The sequence below is a fragment of the Mobula hypostoma genome, chromosome 5 (genome assembly GCF_963921235.1).
Source record: "Mobula hypostoma chromosome 5, sMobHyp1.1, whole genome shotgun sequence".
Classification (NCBI taxonomy): Eukaryota; Metazoa; Chordata; class Chondrichthyes; order Myliobatiformes; family Myliobatidae; genus Mobula; species Mobula hypostoma.
This window is the reverse complement of record NC_086101.1, coordinates 95,398,636-95,416,903: the sequence shown is the minus strand read 5'-3', so window position 1 is coordinate 95,416,903 and position 18,268 is coordinate 95,398,636. Positions and strand designations below refer to the sequence as shown.

The window sequence follows — 18,268 nt, the reverse complement described above, 5'->3', positions numbered from 1 at the left end:
AATATTTACTATCGATTTGTACTCCAGGGAGCGCAAAGCGCAGAATCAAATGTCACTGTGATGATTGTACATTCTAGTATCAATTGTTTGGCGACAATAAAGTATAAAGTAAAGTAAGTGCTGGAGGAACTCAGGAGGTCAGGCAGCATCTGTGGATATGAATAAACAGTTAAAGTTTCAAGCTGAGATGTTTCATCAGGACTGAAAAGGAAGGGGGAAGATGCCAGAATAAAAAAGTGGGGGGAAGGGCAGGGCGACAAGCTAGAAGGTGATAGGTGAAGCTAGGTGGGTGGGAAAGGTAAACGGCTGGAAAAGAAGGAATTCAGCAGTTAGCAGATTATTTTAATTCCTTTAATTTAGATCTTTTAGCTACTAGAGAGAGTTCAGTGAGATCCAAAGTACTCTCTCTGGAACGATGGCTCCAAAACTCCAGCTGGATGTCCAATAGCCATGTACTACCACTATGCCAGGAGATGGCAGCAAAAATTAATGTCACTGAGATTGAATAAACAACCTTCTGGGTGTTTTGGGATACCTGATAATAATTTCACAAACAGGAGAAAGTAATGGAATTGGAATGAAACCTTCTCTGTATCAGTGAAGGGAACAGCTGTTTTGGGGAGAACTTACAAAGCCGGAGGATACTGATGCAGTCACGGGGAGAGCATACAGACGTCTTTACAGACAGTGCCTGAATTAAATCCATTTCACTGTAATTGCAATACAGATGTATTGGCATTGGAGAGGGTCCAGAGGCAGTGCACAAGAATGATTCCAGGACTGAAAGGGTTAACATATGAGGAGCAATTGATGACCCTGGATCTGTCCTTGCTGGGCTTTAGAGGAATGAGGTGGGATCTCATTGAAACCTATCGAGTATTGAAAAGTCTGGATAGAGTGAATGTGCAGAGGATGTTTCCTATTGTGGGGGAGTCCAGGACCAGAGAACCCAGCCTCAGAGTGGAGGGATATCCATTTAGAACAAAGATGAGGAGGAATTTCTTTAGCTAGAAGGTGGTGAACCTGCGGAATTTATTGCATGGATGGCTGTGGAGGCCAAGTCATTGAGTATATTTGAAGAGGAGGTTGATAGGTTCTTGATTGGTCAGGGTGTTAAAGGTTAGATATGGGGAGAAGGCAGGAGAGTGGGATTGAGAGGGAAAATAAATTAGCCATGACAGAATCGTGGAGCAGACTCGATGGGTCAAATGGCCTAATTCTGCCCCTATGTATTCTGTTCTAATGATATGCTATCTGTCTAGGTACTGTGCTGTCCCAGACTTTGAAGGTCATTGGTTGTGAATTACAGAGATGTCCAGACTTCGAGAGAAAGCACCATTCTCCTTAACTAGTTTGAAGTTGGCTGTTTTAAATTTAGAAATCTACTACACTCCCTCATTTAATGTCTGTCCCTTTATGGCTGATGGAAATTATTTGTATGAATCATTACTTAAATTTCTCTCTCTGCTGAAGCTACCAGGCCTTCTGTGTATTTCCACCATTTTCTGATTCACTCCATCTGATATTTCCTCTTTAAGCTTGGACGTTTCTGTAAAAAATTAGATTGTATCAGGTTTTCTTTTTTGGCCTTCTAACAGAATCAGCCCTCCGTCATCCTGTGCCTCCATGGGAGTCCTTTGTAATTCTGTCAGATCAGACTGAGTTGGAGAGAAAATCCAGGGCTATATTCATGCTCAAAACAGCCACAATAATCAAACACCGCACCCATCCTGAACATTCTTTCTTTCCCCTCCCATCAGGCAGAAAATATAAACATCTGAAAACATGCACCATCAGGCTGAAACACATCTGCTGACCTGCTGTTATAAGACTTTTGAATGGTCCTCTCGAACACCAAGATGGACTTATGCAACACGCACAACACGCTGGAGGAACTCAGCAGGTCGGAGAGCGTCCGTGAAAACAATCAGTCAACGTTTTGGGTCAGAACCCTACGTCAGGACTGAAGAGGGAAGGGGCAGAGGCCCTATAAAGAAGGTGGGGGGGGGAGCGTGGGAAGGAGAAGGCTGGTAGGTTCCAGGTGAAAAGCCAGTAAGGGGAAAGATAATGGGGTGGGGGAGGGGAGGCAGGGAGGTGATAGGCAGGATAGGTGAAGAAGGAATAAGGGAAAGCACAATGGGTAGTAGAAGGAGACAGAACCATGAGGGAGGTGATAGGCAGCTGGGGAAGGGGGCAGAGTGAAACTGGGATGGGGGAAGTGGGGGAGGGAATTACCGGAAGTTAAGAGAATTCAATGTTCATGCCCAGGGGCTGGAGACTACCTAGACGGTATACAAGGTGTTGCTCCTCCAACCTGAGCTTAGCCTCATCGTGGCAGTAGAGGAGGCCATGTATGGACATATCCGAATAGGAATGTGAAGCAGAGTTGAAGTGGGTGGCAACAGGGAGATCCTGTCTGCTGTGGCAGACGGAGCGGAGGTGCTCAACGAAGCGGTTCCCCAATCTGCGTTGGGTTTCACCGATGTAGAGGAGGCCGCACCGGGAGCATCGAATGCAATAGATGACCCCCAACAGGATCACAAGTGAAGTGTTGCCTCACCTGGAAGGACTGTTTGGGGCCCTGAATGGTGGCAAGAGAGGAGGTGTAGGGACAGGTGTAGCACTTACGCTTACAGGGATAAGTGCCGGGTGGGAGATCCGTGGGGAAGGATGTGTGGCTCAGGGAGTCGCGGAGGGACCGATCCCTGCGGAAAGCGGAGAGGTGTAGGAAGGGAAAGATGTGCTTAGTGGTGGGGTCCTGTTGAAGGTAGCGGAAGTTGCGGAGGATAATGTGCTGGATCCGGAGGCTGGTGGGGTGGTAGGTGCGGACAAGGGGAACTCTGTCCCTGTTGTGGTGACGGAGGATGGGGTGAGGGCTGAAGTGCGGGAAGTGGAGGAGATGTGGGTGAGGGCATCAATGATGACAGCAGAAGGGAAACCACGATCCTTAAAGAAAGAGGACACTTGAGATGTCCTGGAATGGAAAGCCTCATCCTGGGAGCAGATGTGGCGGAGACGGAGGAACTGGGAATAGGGAATAGCATTCTTGCATGTGGCAGGGTGGGAAGAGGTATAGTCGAGGTAGTTATGAGAGTCAGTGGGCTTATAGAAGATGTCAGTGGACAGTCTGTCTCCGGAGATGGAGACCGAGAGACCGAGAAAGGAGAGAGAAGTGTCCGAGATGGACCAAGTGAATTTGAGGGCTGGGTGGAAGTTTGAAGTAAAGTTGATGAAATTGCTGGCCCGAAACGTTGACTGATCATTTCCACGGATGCTGCCCAACCTGCTGAGTTCCTGCAGCATGTTGTGCGCGTTGCTTTGACCCCAGCACCTGCAGAGTATTTTGTGTTTTTGTGCTTGCAGTATACTTTCTCTGCAACTGTAAACACTTCATTCTGCATTCTCTTATTGTTTTCTCTTATACAACTGAAATGACCAGTATGGACTGCATTGCAAAACAAGCTTTTCTCTCTACATCAGTATTTATGACAATAATAAATAAATTTGCCAATTTAATTCACTCACTTCCTACTTCCTGAGTGTTAAATTTCACTTCAGATATCGAGCTGTAGGTTTATATTTGCTGTTCTATCCTGTTCCAACTCAGACTTTACCTGCAGTAAATTAAATACACCATTGATTAGAGATTAGGTATTACAAGTTTGTCTCTCTTTGTTCTCATCCTAAATTCCTCCCAAACTCAACTATCAAGTCTTTGCTTAAGTTGGTTCCTGGTCTGGCAAGAGAGGAAATTTAAAATTCACATGTGGACAGCATAGCAGTGTAGCATTTAGCATAACGCTAATAGAGTGCCAGCAAGCTGTGTTCAGTTCCTGTCGCTGCCCGTAAGAATTTTGTACATTTTCTCCGTGACCCTGTGGGTTTGCTCCGGGTGCCCCCACATTCCAAAGATGTACAGATTAGTAGATTAGTAGCATGTAGTTGGGCAGTGTGGGCTCGTTAGACCATGAAGACCTGTTTTGTGCTCTATCTCAAATCTAAATCTACATCTTTCCTTTCAGATCATCAGAACTTACTCCATAACCTTTGCAATCTCCTCTAACCCAATAACGTTCATCAAACATTGGTTATGGGGTTTTCTTAGCACTACCAATTAGTCCACGGCTTCCCTGAAGGGGTTTGGAACTCTGTAATTTCCTTACATGCTCTCTGCACCTGTCAACCAAATATTCCTCGGTTTCACTTTGGCCACGTTTTTGATCACAATACCTAAAGAGGAATGATGTCCAAAATTGATTAATAACCTCTCCTATAAATTCACTTGGGCGTTGACTAGATTAATGGCACTTCATGCAGATAAATTGTTGTAATTTTTGTTCTAAAGCTAGTTTCCAACTGAAGACTAATTCAGAGGAGAAAAAGTTTGTTTTGACGTCTTTATCTGACACGATGAAGACAAATCTAATGCATTATTTATTTATTTATCATTATACATGGATTAGGCACATCCGCCCTTTGAGAAACTCAGCAACTCACCAATTTAACCACACCCTAATCACAGGACAATTTACAATGACAAATTCACCTATAAACCAGTACGCCTTTGGAGTGTGGGAGGAAACACACACACAGGAAGGAACATAAGAACTTGCTTACAGAGGACGCTGGGACTGAACTCTGAACTCCAACACTCCAGGCTGTAATAGCATCATACTAACCGCTATGCTACAATGGTGCTCCACCACACAGATGTGCACTTACATATTCATATTTAGGCACAGCCCTGCATGCACACACACAAATGAAGACATAAAAACACTAGGTGGTACTAAAATATTAATTGCGCATAAATTGCAGACTGAGTGGCAGGGTGATATTGGCTTTTAAAGGGTCATGCCATTGATGTAGAGGACAAATACATTTCACAAGATATTACATTGAATGAAGGAGGACATAATACGATCCCTTTGGAAAACTGTCCACTGAGGCAGGTTTGCTCGATAAAAGGCATCAAAATATATCCAGGCAAATCAAGCTGATAAGTGGTTTGTGAAGGACAATGCCAAAGGCCTTTATTATATACGTACATTTTTTAGAACCCCTGAGGCAGAAATTCTGTTGCCAAGAAACTGATCCAAAGATAGAAGATTGACAGGGTAGCCCTAATGCAAAAAGTCAGGAAGAAATTGAAACCAAACTGAGAGACAATTGATTTGCTTTGAAAATGAGAAACTAAAATTATTTGTTGGAAATGAAAGGTTAGATAAGAACAGCTAAAGATGTTTTGGATGTCAGCTAAGATATAAACCAACCATAAATTGTGCTAACATTGGGACATTTGATACAATTGATGTCAGAGATATAGAAAGGAAGAAAGATTAAAGGTATTGCAAAGGAGGGAAATTAAACAAAACTTAAAGTATTGGATTGAGTTCTCATACATAAGGTCAGATTCTAAGTATCTCCTTGAGGATGACTTTGCATTCAGCTCTGTTTTTATTTAGAGATATGGTGTGGAATGGTTACGTCTGACCCTTCCAGCCTCCTTGCCCAGCAACTCCCAACAAGCCTGATTTAACCCTAACCTAATCATGAGACAATTAACAATGATCAATTAACTTACTAGTACATCTTTGATCTGTAGGAGGAAACCCACACATTGCGCGAGGAGGACATACAGATGCCGGGACTGAACTCTGAACTACATGTCCCGAGCTGTTATTGTGTCACGCTAGCCTCTACGCTACCATGGTGTCCTGTTCTGAAGTTGGACACACTAGACTGTTAAAGTTTCACTTTACTTATCACATGTGTATTAAAACGTTGAAACTTACAGTGAAATGTGCTGCTTGCATCAACGAGCAACACAGTCTGAAGATGTGCTGGAGCAACCTGCAAGTGTCGCCATGCTTTTGGCACCAACACAACGTGCTCACAACTCACTAACCCTAACCCATATGTCTTTAGGATGTCGGAGGAAACTGGAGCACCCGGAGGAAACCCACGCAATCACGGGGTGTTCCTCAGCGGTCAGTATTGGGAGTGCTTCCTTTCATGTTATATATCAATGATCTGGACAAGACAGTTGATGGCGTTGTGGCTAAGTCTGCAGATGATACAAAGATAGGTGGAGGGGCAGATAGTGTTGAGGAAGCAGCGAGTCTGCAGAAGGTCTTGGACAGATTAGGAGATTTGGTAAATAAGTGGTAGATGGAATACAGTGTAGGGAAATGTATAGAAATATTTTTAGTGGAAAGAATAAAGGCTTAGACTATTTTCTAAACAGGGAGCAAATTCAGAATTAAGAGATGCAAAGGGACTTGGGAGTCCTGGAGCAGGATTTCCTGAAGGTTAATTTGCAGGGAAAATAAACCTGCCATGATGGAACTGCAGAGCAGACTTGAAGGGCAGAAAGGCCTAATTCTACTCTGATGCCTTTTGGTCTAATGTACAAACTCCTTACACACAACGTGCAGCTGGCTCTCCTGCATACTTCCAAGTCAGATCTTACTCTATAACACAATAGCTGAATCGATTTTGTCCACTTTATTCTGTCACTCATTGCTAAATACTATACCCATCATCCCTCAACCATACCTTCCTCTCAATTCCTCACAACCCTTACCCACTCCTACTGGATACAATCATTGCTCAAAAGCAAGCCTCTTACTTCCAAGTTAGACGATTCCATAAACGTCCCTTTCTCCACGGATATTTACAGCATTTACAGCAGCTAATTGACCAGGCTACTGTTACAGAACCCCTCAAATAAAAAGCTGTAGTGCATAGAAGAGCAAGGACACTGAGTGCATATCAACAACTGGAATTGGCTTATATTGTCACATGTACTAAAATGCAGTCACAGATCATTGCACAGTACATTGAGGTAGAATAAGTTAAAACAATAACAATGTACAATTAAGTGTAACATCTGCAGAGAAAATGCAATGAAGGTAAATAATAAGGTGCAAGGACATAAAGAGGTCAATTGTGTGGTCAGGAGTCTATTTTATCATACTGGGGAATTATTTAGTAGTCTTATTATGGCAGGATAGAAGCTGTCCTTGAGCGTGGTGGTAAGTGCTTTCAGACTTTTGTATCTTCTGCCCAACGGAAGAAGGGAGAAGAGAGAATGTCTGGGGTGGGTGGGGCCTTTGATTATACTGGTAGCTTTACTGAGGCAGCGAGAAGTATAGACACTGTCCATAGAGAGGAGGCTACTTTCCCTGATATGGCAAGCTGTGCCTGTAACTCTCTGCAGATTATTGTGGTCACGTGCAGAACAGTTGCCAACCCAATTTATATAGGATGTTTTTAATGGTGCACTGATAGAAATTGGTAAAGGTCCATGGTCCATTCCAAATTTCTTTAGTCTTCTAAGAAACTAGTGCCATTTATGACCTTTCTTGAGCATGGAGTTTATGTGGTTGATGCTCTGCTCCAGGCAGGCTATTATTCTGACTTGGAAATACATCAATAAAGAAAATATTGGAGGAACTCAGACAGCAACAACAGGGAAAGTGGTCATTCAATGCTTTGGGTCAACACTATTGATAAAGGGCTGTGGATAATTAAATATCATACTAAAAGAAGGGGAAGTATGGAACTAAATAAGGGCAGTGGGGTGGGCAGATGGGGACATTGCAGGAGTAGGAGGTGTATGTGAATGATAAGCAGATGTAATGGGTGGGTGTAAGGAAAAAAGGGGAAAAAACAGGGTGATGGGACTTTGGTTAGTTGGACCTGGGTAGATCAGGAGAGAGAAAAGGAAAATTGACAGGAAGCTGTTTATAGCATTGGTTCATAGATCTACATCCTGGAACTCTTTGTCCAATAACATTCAGGGAGTACCTTCATCAAGAGGACTTTGGCAGTTCAAAAAGATGGATTACCACCAACTCCTCAGGGATGATGAGGGATAGAAAATAAAGTCTGATTTTACTCTTGATGCATACACGTGAACATTGAATAAATTACATTACAGAAAATAGACTCCCATATACAGAGATCAAAGCCAACTATTCAGTGCAATAATGATGGAGACTTGTCACCTTGGTAGTAGTGAGATTAGGAGTTGGGTGGCCAGTAGAGGCAAGGAAGCTAGTTCTAAGCGTCTTTCCAAAACTTGTCATCTCTAGATTCCTGCACAAACTCCTAATAAAAGATGCATTTTTCCACATGAGAGCTTCAATTGATCTATCCATATTCTCAGACTGGTTGAAAAACCATTAGTCTCCCCTCCATAGTCTCTGTCTGCACTTTATATTATCTTGGTATATCGCTCCCATTCTGCACATTCTTCCTTCTCTCCTCCGACCAGGCTCAAGGCCAGCTTCTATTCTGCTGTTATAAGAAACTGAATAGTCTCCCAATAAAATGAATTCTTGGACTCACAGCTTAAGTACCTCATTGTGATCTTGCCACTTATTCTCTTCCTGCACTCTCTGTATCTGTAACACTTTATTCTGCATACGCTTACTGTACGCAGTGCATTGTGTGACAATCCGTATAGAGGGCATGCAAGACAGGTTTTTTAATGTACTTCAGTACATGTGACGATAATAAACCAATTTAACAAGTTGTCAATATAATTTACCAAATATACCAAATGTCCAGGTTGTAGGAAGAGGGATAATCATCTCCAGTATCAGTCAAGATCACTAAAGTAGATTGTCCAGTTATTGCATATTGTGGGTGTTATGACAGAGTAAAACTATTACAGCACCCAGCAACCTGGCTTCAATTGCACCATTATCTGTAAGGAGTTTGTATAATCTCTCCATGACCATGTGCATTTCCTCTGGGTGCTCCAGTTTCCTCCCACATTTCAAAGACATAAGGGTTGGTAGGTTAGTAGGACACACAAGTGAAATTGGGCAAACAACACTGATAGGGTCAGGAGAGTGTATTACTGTGCTGGATCTTTAAATACAGGTAAAATCTTTGTGTGATCATCCTCTGTTCAGTGTGTCTACACATTGGCAACACTTCAAAAGGCTTCAGAAAGGCTTTATAAACACAAGCTTTTAATTTCAATCTGAATATTAAAAAGAGGTGAGTATTTTGAAGGTTCTGTTTCTCTCTGTTGGAGTCAGCTCGAGTTCTGATTCTCTGTTCTAATTATCCCTTGGAAACCTTTGCAATAACTGCAGTCTTTCAGTCTCAATCTCAGTCTCAGTGGGAGACCAAAGCAGTTCAAATTGAATCCAGGCCTTTATCTAGTCAAAAGCATTGAAATAATGGATTTCCAACCAGAAACATTAGGACTAAAAAAATCTGTTAAACTGTTCTTGGAATAACAAGAACAGGTGGCATTATCTACCTGGGTGGCAAACATGGCCAACTAATAAGGTTTTTTGATTTCATTTCTGGCATCGTATGTGGACATTTCAGTCTATGATTTGTGGAATGATTACAGCTCAAAAGAATGCCATTTACCCATTGAATGCATGCTAGCTCAATGAGATAATCCAGCTCATCCAACACCTCTCATGCAGTCTCATTCTTTGAATATTTTGATTGTATCTGCCTCCAGTGAGTCCTGGAAAGTCTAACTGCTCCAAAGACATGCTTACTGTCACTTTAAATCTTTTTGACAGTCATGACATACTATGTCTTCTATTCTTTGTCCTACTCTATGAAGAGGAGCAATTTATCCCTATTTTTTCTTCATGATTTTGAATACAGCCAGCTTGCTGTCTCCTCTGTTCCAAGGGAACAATCCCAGGTTCCCCAGTCTAGCCACTGAGCCAAAACCCATCATTCCCTCAATACTAATTAACTAGTTTTAAACCAGGGCTTCTGTACTTCCTTTACAAATAGATTGTTGACTTGGTCCTTGGGAAACCACAGTTCTAACATCTCCTCCTTGCTGACAATCAACACAGGCACACCTCAAGGATGCCTGCTCACTGCTCTACTATCCCTACACACTGACGCAGTTCAAATGCCAACTGCTAGTTTGTTGATAACAGCACTGTTGTTGACTCAATCACTGATGGCAACGATTTGGTGACAGGATGAGATAGAGCAGCTGGTTGAGTGGTGTCACAAGAAGAACCTTGCATTCAACATCATTAAGGTGAAGGAATTGATGATGGACTTCAGTAAAGAGAAGTTGGGAGAACACACAGCAGTCCTTGTTGAGAGGTCAGCAGTAGAAAGGGTGAACAGCTTCATGCTCCTTAGCATCAACATCTCAGCGGATCTATCCTTGGCCCAATGTATTCATGCAATCCCAAGGAAGGCACACCAGTGGCTATACTTCATGAGGAGTTTGAAAAGATTTAGTATATCCCTAAAGACTCTTGCAAATTTCTACAGATGTGCCATGGAGAGATTCTCACAGGTTGCCTCCTCAGCAAGCTTCATCAAAGGTAGGCCCTCACCATCAAAGACACCTTCAAAAGGTTCAAGAAGGTGGTAGGCACCACTAAGAATACTCACCATCTGGGCATGTGTTTTTCTCATGATTACCATCAGAGAGGTAGTACAGGACCCAGAAGATCAACACTCACTGTGTTAAGAACAATTTTTCCCCTCCACCATTAGATTTCCGAATGGTCCATGAACCCATGAACACCTTCTCACTATTCCACCTTTGCACTCGTTATTTATTTTTTCTAACTTACAGCAATTGTGGTTTATTGTTTACACTATACTGCTGCCAAAAAGCAACACATTTTCTGATATATTTCAGTGATTCTGCTACTTCACATCTGGACATTCTGGTAGATCTCTTGTGCATCTCAAGGCCTTCACATCTTCCCTCGTATGGGTGCACAGTTCCAGACACAACATTCCAATGTGCATTTTTTGCTTAAATTTTGAAGTTAAGAGTCCACCAAACTGTTAGGTCTAGAGTGATACTGTTAAGGCCAGACTGGATAAGTATGATACTTTTTCTTATCAGAAATAAGGCCTTTAGTGAACTCCATAGGTTTTTACAATAACTTGTTAACTTACTGTTTGTAATAAAAATTCCACTTTTATTTAATTACTCAAATTTAAATTCCATAGTTACCCTGGTTTTGTTTGGAAACACAAGAGATCCTACAGACACTGAAAATCTTGAGCAACACACATAAGCTCCTGGCTGAAGGCTACGGTTACCTTAAGGTAACTGGAGAATGCACCCTAACAGGTGTATGTAACAAGTAATTTCTGGTTTGTACCAGTGGCTTCCAGGAAAGACTGGATTGCAACCGAGGAAGGTCGGTGACGCTAGAGAGACAGCTGACCTCCAGGAAAGACTGGCACAGGCTCACAAGGCTAGAAACCTTGTGGGCAGAGCTCGCAAGAGGGCACCACTCAAGCTACAACTGAACGTGAACAGCAATACCCCCAGAGTCTCCCGAGAGCGGGGGGTGGTGAGAGACTCAACAGGATGGTCATACCGGCAACAGCCAGGAGAGGAAACACGACTATGAGGAAGCTAAAGCAAACAACACTGACCGGAGATGAATTCATGGTAAGATGTCATTGCGGGAAAGTCTGCAAAAACATAGGAGGGCTCAAGATACACCACAGCAAGTCTAGATGTGGATCAATGGTGACCCAAGTGCAGCGCACAGACTTAGTGTCCGGTGAGACGAAGGAGAATTCCAGCCAGGAAGCACTCCACAGAGCTGAAGATCTCTCCGCACTTGAGTCACCTCAGCACTGAACAACAGACCTAGTGAGTTCCTCTTCGGCTACCCCAATTCATTCGTCAAGGAAAGACAGGATCAAGTGGCCCAGATCGTCAGACAACGTCGCCTGGATGCAGTTCGATGATGATCTAGATGGCATCCTGGAAGTTGCCTTAGCAGGTCCAGTACACAGAAAGATCGGCTCACTCACGGCCATAGCGTACGATCTAGCTAAGGAACAATTTGGCCCAGTGGAGTGGAAAAGCCAGCTGGAGTTACCGCGGCAACCAAATAGAAGGGAAAGGGAGGTTCGTCGCTTGAGAGGCGAATTAAAGGCACTCAACAGGAGGTTTAAAACCAGCTCACTGGCTGAAAAAGAAGGTATAAAGGATTTAACCAGTATGCTGCGGGAAAAGCTGTGCAAACTCCGGAGGACGGAACATCTGCGACAGCAAAGAAGGAAGAAAGAGAAAAGGCGAGCGCAGTTTGTGAGAGAACCATTCAGCTTCACCAGGACTCTTCTCGGTCAACAAAAATCTGGTATACTATCTAGCTCGAAGCCAGAGGTAGAGGAGTTCCTGCGGGAGGTACACAGCAACCCACGGAGCGGTCAGGGACTAGGAACCAATCGGTCTGTGCGTAGAGCGGAAAATCCATCAATTGAGCTGAATGTGAAGGAGCCTACATGGCAGGAAATCCAGGACATCATCCGGAAAGCTAAAGCATCAGCTGCCCCAGGCCCAAGCGGCATACCTTATAAGGTGTATAAGAAATGTCCAGAGCTTCTTCGGAGGCTGTGGAAGGTCATGAGAAAGATCTGGGCCAAAGGTACTATTCCATCAAGTTGGAAATTGGCAGAGGGATGCTTTATTCCAAAGGAAGAGGTTTCTTCCACAATTGCCCAGTTTAGGACAATTTCTCCCCTGGATTGGAATGTAAGATTTTCTTTTCTGTGCTCGCAAGAATGCTGACTTCTTACATGACGCAGAACCGCTATATCAACACATCCATCCAGAAAGGCGGTATTCCAGGCTTTTCGGGGTGTCTGGAACACAGCTCAATGATTAGCCATTTGATCCATGAGGCCAAGCAGAAAAAAGGCGACCTAACAGTTGTCTGGTTAGACCTCGCGAACGTCTACGTGTCAATTCCACATGACCTCATCCTGGAAGGACTCGACCACTACTACATCCTAGTGGTTATTCGAGACATGATCATCAGCTACCTAGGAGGATTCAAACTCAGATTTACAACAGCCCATTTCACAACTAGTTGGCAGGACCTCCAGAAGGGGATTCCAACAGGGTGCACCATCTCCCCCATCCTATTTATTATGGGAATGAACCTTCTATTATCAGCAGCAGAACATGTAACCCGCGGACCGATGCTGGAGTCAGGCATTGCTCGGCCGGCTCTACGAGGATTCATGGACGACATCACTATAACAACTGTGTCACAAGTCCAGGCAAGATGGGTATTGGAAACCCTGGGTAATGTAGCCACTTGGGCAAGGATGTCCTTCAAGGCTAAGAAGTCCAGGTGTATGGTGATCAGAAAGGGCAAAGTTTCTAGCAAGTTTAGCCTCCAGGTTCAGGGTGAGGTCATCCCTTCCATCGAAGATAACCCGATAAAATGCTTGGAGAAGTGGTTTAATGTGTCACTGACAGATGTGGCCAATGTCACCAATGCTCTGAAGCAGACAGACAAATGGCTGAAGAAGATCGACAAATCCGGACTTCCGGGTAAATTCAAGACCTGGCTGTACCAATACGGCATTCTTCCCAAGCTTCTCTGGCTCTTCACACTTTATGAGTTCCCCATGACTGTCGTAGAGGGCATCGAGAGGAAAACCAACAAGCACCTGCGGAGATGGTTGGGAGCTCCCCCAAGCTTCTCTTTAGTGGGCCTTTACATTCGTTCTGGGCAACTGCAGCTTCCCCTGTCATCTGTTGTGGAGGAATTCAAGGTGGCAAAATGCAGAGCTTTATTAAGCTTGAGAGATTCTAATGACGTCTTGGTAAAGCAAGCAGGGGTTACCACCAGATCTGGGCGTAAGTGGGCAGCCAACGCAGCTGTGGAGGAGGCAGTGTGTTCTCTGAAGCTGCGAGATATCATCGGCAACCCCTGCGTCGGGCGGCAAGGCCTCGGCTCAGTTCACTTCCAGAAGTGGGGAAACACAAGCATAAGGAACAAGCGAGACATGATACAGGCAGAAGTATGGATCCGTGAGGAAGAGAAGCGGATTTCAAAGGCAGTGGAACAAGGGTCCCAGGGTGCCTGGACAAAATGGGATCTGCCTAAGCGCAAGATCTCATGGGCAGAGTTATGGAGACTGGAGCCCTTCCGTATTTGCATCCTCTTGCGACCCGTGTATGACACCCTTCCTTCACCATTACATCTGTACACATGGGGGATGAGAGAGGACCCGAACTGTAAACTGTGTGGTCAAAAGGGGACACTGGCTCATATACTGTCCGGGTGTAAAACAGCTCTAACTCAAGGACGGTATAGGTGGCGCCATGATAAGTTGCTTCTGGCTCTTGCTGACACACTAGAGCGGGAGAGATGCAAGAAGAGGACGGCTGGCACAGATTTCAGGAAGGCCATCACTTTCATCAAAGAGGGAGCTAGGCCTTTCGTAACCAAACAACCAAAGCCCAATCTGCTGCTAACGGCCAGGTCCTGGGAGATGAGGGTCGATGTGGGAAGGAGGTTGCGGTTCCCGGATGTGGTGCACACAACCCTACACCCGGACATTGTACTGTGGTCAACCGAAAACAAGAAAGTAATTCTGGTTGAGTTGACTGTGCTGTGGGAGGAAGAATGGGAAGAGGCCCACGAGAGAAAGGCCTTGAAGTACCAGCCCTTACTGCAGGAGTGTAAAGACAAGGGATGGCAGGCATGGTTGTTCCCTGTGGAGATCGGCTGCATAGGTTTCCCAGCCAAATCAGCATGGCGGTTGTTGTCAGTTCTGGGCCTGGACGAAAGGAGCAAAAAACAAGCAGCTTGTAGGATGGGGGAAGAGGCAGAACGAGCTTCTTGTTGGATTTGGAGTAGGCGAGAAGAGGGGAGCTGGAAGCCAGGAGCAGACAGGCAGTGATTTGGCCACCACTGCCAGCCCACCAACTGGAGAGTGTCGTGGTTAAGGGTTGAAACACTCGGTGAAGGTTGGGAGCTACCTGATGACATCTGCTCCTGATTGAAGGCTACGGTTACCTTATAAGGTAACTGGAGAATACACCTTAACAGGTGTATGTAACAAGACAAGTGAAAGGACTTGGCAGGTGCGGCAGCATCTATGGAGGGAAATGAGCACTTGACATTTCAGCCTGAGACGCTTAATCCCTCCATAGATTCTGCCTGACCTACTCAGTTCCTCCAGCATTTTGTGCTTGTTGCGTATGGTGAGGCCTGAACTCAGTTCCTTAGAGATACTTCAGTAACTTAATTACTCTGCCACCTTTTCCCATACTGATCTATCTCATTCATTTTCATATGTTTTAGTAGTGATAGGGTAAGTGTTATTCAGGTGTCCACAACACCCACACTTCTCTCTGGGTGTGTACATCACACATAACCTCTCATGGTCCCAGGCACATACTACACAGGCAACAAAGCTCACCAGTGCCTCTACTTTAAACATCAGTACAGTAATCATTGGAGGATCAGAGTTGGAGAGGATCAGTAACTCTGAATTCCTGGGTGTCACTATTTCAAATGACCTCTCCTAGACACATCATATAAATATAATTGTGAAGAAAGCACAACACCACCTCCACTTCCTCAGGAGTCTGTGTAGATGTAAAATGCCATCAAAAACTTTGGCAAACTTCCATAGATGTGTGGTGAAAAATGTGCTGACTGGCTGCATTACGGCCTGGTATGGGAACACCAATGCCTTTGAGTGGAAAATCGTACAAAAAGTCTTGGATCCAGCCGAGTACATCACAGGTAAAACCCACCCAACCATTTAGCATATCTACATGAAACATTGCTGTAGGAAAGCAGCATCCATCATCAAAGATCCTCACCACCCAGGCCATACTCTCTTCTCGCTGCTGCCATCAGGTATAAGGGACGGGAACCTCAGGACTCACACCACCAGTTTTAAGAGTAGTTACTACACCTCAACCATCAGGCTCAGGAACACAAGGGGATAACTACACTCATTTAAGGACTCTTTTATCTTGTAATTTCATGCTTGTTATCTATTGCTATTTACTTCTATCTGCATTTGCACAGTTTGTTTACAGTTTACAGTTCCTGATGTTGACAGTTTACAGATCCTGCTTACAGTTACTGGTCTAAAGATTTGCTAAGTACACCTGCAGAAAAAGAATCTCAGGGTTGTATGTGGTGACATGTATGTACTCTGATCATAAATTTCACTTTGATTTTGACTTGCTCTCTGAGGAGGCCGAAAAGGGCTGGACTTTTCAATCCATACTCATGTCATTCTACAGGTGCGCAGTAGAGAGCCTCCTAACAAGCTGCTTTGCTCTTTAGAAAAGAAACTGCCCTGCAGCAAACCTGGAGACTCTACAGTGGGTGGTCAAAACTGCCCAGCATGTCACTGCCACCAGCCTACCAGCCATCAAGGACATATATACAGAAAAATGCTGCAAAAGGCCCAGTAACACAATGTAGGGTCACACACACCCTGCTCATGGACTGTTTGTCCCACTCCCATCAGGGAGGAGGCTACAGAGCATCCATGCCAAGACCAACAGACTCAAAAACAGTTACTTTCCCCAAGCAGTAAGACTAATCAATACCTCCACCCACTAATTCCACCACTACTTTATTATTTCCTTGTAAGGTATGAAAATGCCCGATGCTGGCCTCTCAGGCCTGAGTCGACGTCATCATCATCATCATCTATTATTTCCCATCTGTCACCTTACGTACAGCCTAGTGTTCATAATCAATCTATGTATATAAGTTATCTTATGCATTTTTGCTTATTGTACTTTTGCATTAGTCTGATCTGTGTTTTCTTGTTTTTTTGTGCTGCGTAAGATGCAGAGTAACAATTATCCTGTTCTCCTTACACTTGTGTACAGGGAATGGCACTAAACAATCTTGAATCTTAATACTGGCTGAATAAGGTTTAGAGAGTGTTCTTGAGGAGGAGAGGGATTGCGAGGTGGAGAAGAGTTCAAGGAAAGATTTCCGGAATATAACTAGTTGAAGGTAAAGCCGCTAATAATGAGGTACATGGTTGAATCTGTGTCTGATCCAATGATCTATCGCAGAAGATAGTATCTTATTAGAATGTTCTGGTATTGTCCAATTACTGGTGTATGCATCAAAAGCAATGCAATACAAGGAATGAAATCTGTGAAAATATATAATTTCCATGTAATTAACTACAATTCGAGCATCCTTCAAATCCAATTGCACTAAATGCCTGTTTCCAAAGACAATGAATACTTTGTAAACCACTTCAATACCCTGTGGTCCTCTTCCACATTATGGCTTGGCTCTAGTTTCCAATAACATTTTGTGGCTAGGGACCTCTTTGTAAACCTGTTTGTGAATATAAGAACCACAAAGTCGACAAGGCAAACACATTCAAAAAGTGAAGAGAAAGATAGAAATGCTTAGAAAGCAAGTTACTGAAAGGATTAGACCATAAAACATCACAGCAGAATTAGGCCATTCAGCCCATCGAGTCTGCTTGGCCATCCCAACATGGCAGATTTATTATCTCCCTACAACTCCATCCCCCTGTTTTCTCCTCGTAAGCTTTGAAGTCCTTATTAATCAAGAACCTATTAACCTCTGCTTTAAAGATATCCAATGATTTGGCCTCCACAAACAAAAGTGGCAATGAATTCCACTGATTCACCATCCCTTGGCTAAAGAAATTCCTCCTCATCTCTGTTCTAAAGGGATGTCCTTCTGAGACCGTACACTCTGGTCCCAAACATCCTCTCCATATCCAATCTATGTAGGCGTTTCAGTATTCAATAGATTTCACAAAAATTCCCCATCATTCTTCTAAACTCCAGCAAGTACAGGATCAGAGCCATCAAATGCACCTCATACATTAACTCTTTCATTCCCAGGATGATTTTTGTGAACCTCCTCTAGACCCTCTCCAATGCCAGCATCATTTCTTAGATGAGAGCCCAAAACTGCTCACAATACTTCAATTGCAGACTGAGCAATGCCTTATAAAGCCTTATATTCTGAAGGTCTATGTAGACAAGAAAATGTCATGGTGCCTTCTGGCAATCCCCCACCTTGCTAGTTACCTCAGGAATTGGGCCTCAATCCCCTCGTTGAATTTCCAATCATCCCAGGTTCCACTAACTACACACACCTGCTTCCCATCAGGAAATGCAGGATAAAGACCCTGTGATCACAACAAGGAGCTGCCAGTTTGTTGGTTGACTCTAGTGTGAGTAAACCCGATACTTGAGAATTGTCAGTTCTAAGTTCTGGATCTCCTGGATACTGGTTCCCAGTTTGTGGCTGTGCTAACGTCTCTTGACTCTGCCTCAGTGCCTGTGTCCTGCACTTGGGTTCATCCCTGGCCACGTCCTTGCAACAGAATGAACTGGCCAAGCATGAACCCAGTGGACACGGACCCTGCACAATAGGCCCTCGCCAGCCAGGGCTTCCTACTGGGCGCCCACAACCAACTGCTCAGGGAGGTCATGGAAAATGTC

At 44.1% G+C, this 18,268-nt stretch overlaps 1 protein-coding gene across 1 annotated transcript in view; it reads right to left on the bottom strand.

Annotated features, from left to right (window-relative positions):
- The window catches only part of LOC134346865 (contactin-associated protein-like 5), a 1,591,243-nt gene that overhangs the window by 300,459 nt on the left and 1,272,516 nt on the right, over positions 1–18,268 (bottom strand). The gene's annotated exons all lie outside the window — the stretch shown is intronic.